The sequence below is a fragment of the Dreissena polymorpha genome, chromosome 10 (assembly GCF_020536995.1).
Source record: "Dreissena polymorpha isolate Duluth1 chromosome 10, UMN_Dpol_1.0, whole genome shotgun sequence".
Taxonomy (NCBI): domain Eukaryota; kingdom Metazoa; phylum Mollusca; class Bivalvia; order Myida; family Dreissenidae; genus Dreissena; species Dreissena polymorpha.
This window is the reverse complement of record NC_068364.1, coordinates 83,317,484-83,326,497: the sequence shown is the minus strand read 5'-3', so window position 1 is coordinate 83,326,497 and position 9,014 is coordinate 83,317,484.

Genomic DNA, 9,014 nt, shown 5'->3' with positions numbered 1-9,014 from the left:
GGGCAAAGCCCTGCTAGGGGGTCCATGGGGGGGGGGAAGAGAAGCTCTCCGGAAGCTCCACGACTTGTGGACGAGAAAAAGAAAAAAAAAAAAAAATGAGTTTAAATATGTGATTTAGATCTAGTTAAGTTTGAAACATCTAATGATTGACTTTGGCGATTTAAGGGAGGGAATGGGCGTACGCCGCGTCCCACCCCCCCCCCCATGGATCCGCCTATTGTATGAACTTATATAAACAATTAATATGCGTTATTAATATCATAGTTGTATGGAAACACATATGTCACAGCAGTAATATAAAAGTGTTTTAGTCACACGTAATTGAAGTCATCACTCGCATCAAATCCCCGATATCTCTTAAACGCACAAACTTTATTGATGTGCATATTAATGTACATATAGCATGCAGTCAAATAAACTAAATGAGCCGCGCTCGAGTATCGTGCTTGATGCATATGAGTACACTGTTATCCCAGATATCGTGCTTGATGCATATGAGTTCATTGTTATCCCAGATATCGTGCTTGATGCATATGAGAACATTGTTATCCCAGATATCGTGCTTGATGCATATGAGTACATTGTTATCCCAGAGTGCTTGATGCATATGAGTACATTGTTATTCCAGATTAATCGTGCTTGATGCATATGAGTACATTGTTATCCCAGATTAATCGTGCTTGATGTATATGAGTACATTGTTATCCCAGATTAATCGTGCTTGATGCATATGAGTACATTGTTATCCCAGATTGCTGATGCATATGAGTAAAATTGTTATCCCGATTAATCGTGCTTGATGCATATGAGTACATTGTTATCCCAGATTGCTTGATGCATATGGACTACATTGTTATCCCAGATTAATCTGCTTGATGCATATGAGTACATTGTTATCCCAGTTTGATTGATGCATATGAGTACATTGTTATCCCAGATTGCTTGATGCATATGAGTACATTGTTATCCCAGATTAATCCGTGCAGACCATACAAGCTTATCGGGGACGACACTTTCATTTTTTTGGAATTTGTCCTTTATACACAACAGAACAGAATAGTTTATTTGACTTAAGCATATATACAGCTCATCGTCGTTAACATTAATATAAATAACAACATGCGGTTTCAATTAAATAAAAAGATACATCATTTCGTAGGAAGATCGATTCAAAAAGGAATGACATAAAACACGTGTAAGTGAGAATGTCACGTGGAAGAGGTTAATACTTAGTGACCACATAATGTAAAAACGTTGTTTAATGATTGCAACAAGTATTACATTATTATACGCTTATTGGCTTTATGAAAGATATATAATGTATACTACATATATAAAACATTTTCTCGGATTTCAAAGCCTTTTAAGCAAAACATGGCTCGTTTTCTTAACACTTTTTTCCTTAAACTATAAGTAGTTCGATAACTTAAACATTATTTTGGCGACATATATAATACTTTTGAATTAATGTTTTCCTAACATCGGCATAGTAAGGACATGTAAGAACAAAGTGCATAAAACACATTATCGTTGATCTCTAAACAATGTTCTGGTGTCTACCCGTTTCAATGAATAATTTGTGAGATGACAACGTAATTTTGCTATAATGTTCCTAAGTTGTTGTTGTTTTTTTTCAACAATATATAGATAAGCCTTTGTTTTTTCAATGTTAACTGTTAAATTCCACGTATCGCAGTAGGTTTCTAAATTGTTTTATGATTCTTGAAGACCCTCCTGGGTTTCAGAAAAAAAGAGCCGCGTCGTCAGCCAATAATAATAAATATATTGATATTTGATCTAGTGTTATTCCGGCGTTTATTCCATTTTGCAAATCGAATTCGATATCGTTAATAAAGAGAAAGAATCTCTCTAAACTAAAATTCACTTCAGACGGATTACATTTGATTTCCTCTCATAAAGCCATGACAAATGCGCACACCATAAATGCAAAAAACCTCGAATTGTTGTTGCCAGTAAGTTCAGATATAAATACATGTACTACATGTACTTTTATCACTGTAGACACTCTATCAATTGCTTAAAGGAACTTAGAGATGTTAAACATCAGGTCTAGTCATCTAATGGTTCATTATTGTGTACGTTTTGCCTTAAATGCCTATGTCCAAAACATATTATACAAATCGTACAACCGTACATACAAATTTGCGAACAATATTTGATTGTACCTAAATTTCTAGATTGAAACCTAGTATATTTATAATTGACTTGCTCCAGTATTTGTGGGTTATTTGAGAGTCGTTCTGGGAAATCAAGGCCTAATTCATGTAAGTTAAGTGTCCAGAACGAGGCTGAATTAATGAATGTCAATAATCGCTGTAATGGTCATGCGTTTCTCAAGTCACAGAAAATAAAGTATATTTCTGTATGTGTCTGTATTTTAGAATAATGACGTGTACATAATGAGATGTTTTGTGTAATTGCTCTTTGATGATATAGAACAATACAAATAATTATTGGATATTTTTATTTATACTTTAAATGAAAAGGTGTGATGAAAACGGAACGGAAATGACAATCCTTGCGAAAGGCAGTTATTCACAAAGAAGTTTCAATCATAAGTATGAGGAACGACACAACTGTAAATCAAACATTATAGCGCCAATAATATAAGCCTCGTTTCGGGAAAACTGGACTTAATTCATGTGCGCAAAGGTCGTACCAGATTTCATGCATTAACGCCATTGTTTTCAGAACCCAGGTCATATATATTTTACAAAGGTGTATTAATACTAATTAATACTAGTTGTGCAATAGATCGTTCGATTGATTCTTGTAAACGATAAACCATATTTCTAAAACGTGCTTTTTTAATAATATCTCTACAAATGGTTTTATTGCATGTATACAAGTATGTTGATGCCATATAAAATACCGCATTTATGATCGCAATAAGTCTTAGTGAACATCTCTGGCTAACGTCTCCCTCTACATTTCAAGTGATCCATGTGGAATTCATGCCTTCACTGAGTGCCTTCATTGGGTGCATGACGTTATAATTCGCCTTTGATTCCAAACATATTTCATGATGTTTGACAACATATTTCCGTTAGGAACAATCCGAGCCATAAACAAATATTACATTTTCAAAGCGCTTTCTTCTTCCGATTTGTATCTGTGTATATAGTCTATATTGCAATACCAGTTGTTTTTATTCAAGGCATGACACACGTATACAGTCGAATTTCCCCTTTCAAAACAATATATAATTAAATTGAACCAGTTAGTTTTAACCTATTTATTTTAGACATATTACATTGAAAGCCTTCTGTTAATTGAAAGCTTTCTGTTTATTGAAAGCCTTCTGTTTATTGCAATGTTCTGGATTCCGTTTCCTGGGTATAACCAGTACTTGGTACCTTAGTGAGAGATCGAAGGAAGGCTCCCCGTGGGGATCGAACCCAGGACCTCCCGGTCACTTGGCTGACACCGTATCCACTACGCTACGGCGGCTTGAAACTTGAACCAGTTCAAGATCGACAACCTCACTATCGTGTAGAGAATTGTTCAATTTTGAAATAACGTGACACTATGTTCTAATAACGTGACTCTATGCTGCAATAAATTGACACTATGTTACAATGACGTGGCACTTTCTGCCTAAACTAGATTTTCGTTTTGAATTTACTTTCTTCCTTTAAAGGGTCCATACAAGCGGAAAGTTTTGTCCCTTATTAGCCAGTGCGAATTGTACAGGCTAATCAGGAGTGACACTTTACGCACATGTCTTAAACCCTGTTTTCCCAGAGCGCGACTAAAACATATGTTCATTGGTGCCATGCTAGATACCGCTTTTATGATTGCAATAAGTCTTAGTAAACATCTCTGGCTAACGTCTCCCTTTACATTTCAAGTGATCCATGTGGAATTCATGCCTTCACTGAGTGCCTTCATTGTTTGCATGACGCCCTAATTAGCCGTGGATTCATAACATATTTCATGATGTTTGATAACGTATTTCCATTACAAGTCATAAACAAATACTACATTTTCGAAATGCTTTCCTCTTCCGATTCGTATCTGTGTACATAGTCTATAGTGCAGTACGTGTTGGTTTTATTCAATGCACGGCACACACTATCAGTATCTTATACAGTCGAATCGCCCCTTTTCCATACACTATATAAATAAGTTGAAACAATTACTTCAATGTCTATATTTAATATCGATTACATTGGAAGCCTTCTGTTTATTGAAAGCCTTCTGTTTATTGAAAACCTTCTGTTTATTGAAAGCCTTCTGTTTATTGAAAGCCTTCTGTTTATTGAAAGCCTTCTTTTTATTGAAAGCCTTCTGTTTATTGCAACGTTCTCGATTTCCCGTCTCCTGGGTAGAACCAGTACTTGGTACGTTTGTGAGAAATCGAAGGAAGGCTCCCAGTGGGGATCGAACCCAGGACCTCCAGGTCGCCTGGCGGACACCATAATTATTCACTACGCCACGGTGACTTGAAACAGTTCAAGTTGGAAATCCACTCGATTGTAAAAAATAGTTCATATTACCGATTGACACTTTAAGTGGTTCTACAAGAACGCATAAACCTATACGTATCGATGTAAACTTAGTCGTTTTGAATCGAATTGAAGTATAATGGTACCATAATAAGAATTTAACATGCCTCGTGAAAAGTCATGTATTGATGAAAGATTTTGAAAATAAAATGCTGCCATAAACGTCGTGTATATCCGCATTAAAGGTAATGTCGTTAAGGGCCAAATATCGAACTGGGATGTCAATGTTTAATAAAAAAGAGATTGCTCGGGCTGTATGTCCCTAATGTATTAGAGGATTTTGAAATTATTTGACACACATATTAACCGATATCACAATATGTGTTACAAGGTCAAAGTCTTACTTTATGGTTTCAGCTAAATATAACATCGAACGTAGGGCTTTTAAAGATTATCTTGCATAAATAAATTGAAGAATATTGAAATAACGCGACAATATGTTGAAATAACGTGGCACTATAAAACAATAACGTATAACACAATGACGTGACACTATAATACAATAATCGTGACACTATAATACAATAACGCGACACTATGTTACAGTAACTCGACCCTATGTTGAAATAACGTACCATTATGTTGCAATAACGCGACAATATGTTACAATAACACGACACGATGTTGCAATAACGTGACATAATGTTGCAATAACGTGACACTATGTTGCAATTATGTGACATAAGGTTGCAATAACGCGACACTATGTTACCATAACTCGACACTATGTTAAAATATCGTGACACTATGTTGCAATAACGTGACACTATGTTTAAATAACATGACACTGTGTTACAAGAACGTTATACTTTGTTAAAATAAAAATACACCATGTTACAATAACATTAAACTTTGTTGCAATAACGTGACACTATGTTACAATAACGCAACACTATGCTGAAATAACGTGCCATTATGTTGCAATAACGCGACACTATGTTACAATAAAACGACACTGTGTTGCAATAACGTGGAATTATGTTGCAATAACGTGACACTATGTTGCAATAATGTGACATAAGGTTGCAATAACGCGATACTATGTTACAATAACTCGACACTATGTTTGCAATATCGTGACACTATGTTGCAATAACGTGACACTATGTTACATTACAAGAACGTTACACTATAATACAATATAAAGATACTGTGTTACAATAACGTTACACTATGTTGAAATAACGTGACACAATGTATTTATAACGTGACATTATGTTGTAATAACGTGACACTATGTAACAATAACATGACACTATGTTAAAATAACTATACGCTATGTTACAAGAACACGACAATATAACTATAACTAGACACTATGCTACAATAACGTGAAACTATGTTACAATAACGTAAAACTATGTTGTTATAACCTGACAATATGTTGCAATAACGTGACACTATGTTACAATAACGCGACACTATGTTGCAATAGCCTGACACTATGTTTCAGTTACGTGACACACTCTACTTATAAAATGACATAATGTTGCAATAACGTGACTATATGTTGTAATTAAGTGACACTATGTCGCAATAACGTGACCCTATCTTAAATTAATGCGACATTATGTTACAAAATCGCGATACTATGTTACAATAACGGGACACTATGTTTTAATTACCCTATGCGTCATGAACGTGATACTATCTTACAATAACGTGACACTATGATAAACTCACGTGTCACTTCACAACAATAACGTGAAATATGTTACATTAACACGACTTTATGCTGCTAAAACTTACCATTATAATACAATTACGTGACACTATGTTTAAATTACGTGACACTATGATTCAATAACGTGACACTATTTGCAATTACGTGACAGTATGTGTATACAGATGTCAATATTTATATATAACAGAACACATTGTTGCAAAAACGTGACACTATTTCATAATAACGTGACTTTTTGTTACAATAACGTGACGCTTAGTTGCAATAACGTGACTTTATGTTACAATAACGTGACACCTAGTTGCATTAACGTGACCTTATGTTACAATAACGTAACACTATTTTGCAACAACGTATCACAATGTTACAATAACATGACACTAAGTTACAATAACTTAAAACAATGCTATAATAACGTGAGACTATGCTGTAATAACATGAATATTATTTAAAATTACTTGAGATTATGTTAAAATTACGTGATACTCTGTAGCAATAACGTAACACTATGTTGCAATCACGTGACACTATGTTACAATAACGTGACACTATGCTATGATCAAGTGAATCTATGTTACACTCACGTGTATCTATGTTACAAATAACGTGAATCTATGTTACAATTGCGTGAATATATGTTACAATAACGTGATTTTACGTTATTATAACGTGACACTGTGCTATAATAACGTGAATATATGTTACAATAACTTGAATCTATGTTACAATAACGTGACACTATGTTATAATTAACGTGAATCTATGTCATAATAACCTGACACTATATTATATTAACGCGATAGTAACACTGTACTGTAATGCTAACGATTGTTTATATTGTATATTTTTAAAGTATATAGTTATGCTATTTTTCCGTCACAGTTATGTTTAAGGAGTACATGTCTGGCGTTGTTTAGTCATTCTTTGATAAAAACCTTCTGTTTTATAGTTTCATAAGCTTGTTATTTGTCGAAGTATCATCCAGTTATGATATTGCTTCCTTGTTTCTCGAGGCTGAGCAATGCCTGATAACAACATTCTTGACGATCTCTCAAATATTTTAACATCTGGAAAATGTCGGCAATCGTTCGAATTAAAGTGGCAACTATTTGGCAGTGATTCTAACATACAGACTAAGCTATCTTGATCAGCCGCTTTCTGTGAAAACCGGGCTTAATACATGTGAACATAGTGTCGTCCCAGATTAGCCTATTCAGTCCGTCCGGGACATACATGTGAACATAGTGTCGTCCCAGATTAGCCTATTCAGTCCGTCCGGGACGACACTTTTCTCCTTTATCGTTTTTCTTCGTTTCAAGGACTCTTTTTAGCGAAAATCCAGTTAAGGTGGAAACTGTCTTCCCTGTTTAGCCTGAGTTGACTAAAGAGTCTATCTGGGCACTTGACGCACATGCATTAAGCCCCGTTTTCCCAGACGAGGTTTTACTGTAAACGAAGCTGCAGTTCTATCATACTAAAGCACCGTTTTACTTTGATAGATATAACCGATGCGACCCGGGTGTTGTCTGAAACTTAAAAAACCATTGACGTATACAAGTAGTTTAACTGCAAAAACATCTATCGGTGATGAACGAAAGCAAGCAAATCATAGAATAAGCGTACCTTCTATGTTAGCCTCGCTCTGGAAAAAGGGGTCTTACTTTGTGGAGTGCACAGGCTACTAAGGTACGAAGCTTTACGCACATCCGGTTATCCCAGAGAGAGGCTCGTATTTTTCGTTCGCACAAATGCTATGGAATACATACAACTAAGTTTGGTATGACCCAGTCGTTAACTATCTTTGTTAACAGTGACATCCTCATATTACATTATAAGAATGCGAACTATTTTGCTTTGCGTTTTCGGATTGGACAAATATGTTTCTGACATGAATTTAATGTCAATGCAAATTTTCATGGATTAATAATTGACCGCACTTTCAGTAGCTTGTATAAATTGGTTGGCATATAATAGAAGAACGAATATTTCATTTATATTCATTATATATATATATATTCATAGCACGACTTTTTGCTAAGAACTAATGCACAACACATGCACATATTTTAAAATCATATTATTTCCATTATAACATACAGGCTTAACTGGATTTTCGTTCATTAGAGACTTTATTTAAAAAAAAAGATAAAACATAAATTCCAAAACTTGAAGCGTGAATCTAAAACTACACCACTAATTGAAGAGCAAATGTCTAAAGTATCGCAATTTTATTAAAATAATTAGGGGTAAAGTTTTTGTATACAAAAATATATAGTCCAGCTATTAAAGATAGTAAACGATCAAGAAATTGGAAAACTGTGCTTAATGCATATGTGTAATACGTAATCACACATTAGCCTTGCAGTGCGCACAGGCTAATCAGGAAAGTTATATTCCGCTTTTTGGGTATTTTCGTTTAAAGTAAGGCTGTCCTATGCATAATACTAGATTAGGTGGAAAGTATCGATCCTGATTAGCCCGTGAGGACTACACAGGCTAATCTTGGACGACACTTTAATCACAAGTTTTAAGCCCAGTTTTCCCACAACGCGGCCCTCAAGAACTCTTGTTATCGACGCAAACATTTGGCGCGTTAAGTAGGTCCGAGACGAGCTATATACGCCCACTTTTGTATCGTCCCTAAGTGGATTGTAATAAAACAGATACTCGCAGCACTTATTATGCTTTCGTTACAAGTAACACGCGATCCAATTACTTTGAGACAGTTTTATTATGGCACGTTTATTTCTTAGTTATTGACCTCGCTGTCATCTTAACGAACATACACATTATGACTAGTT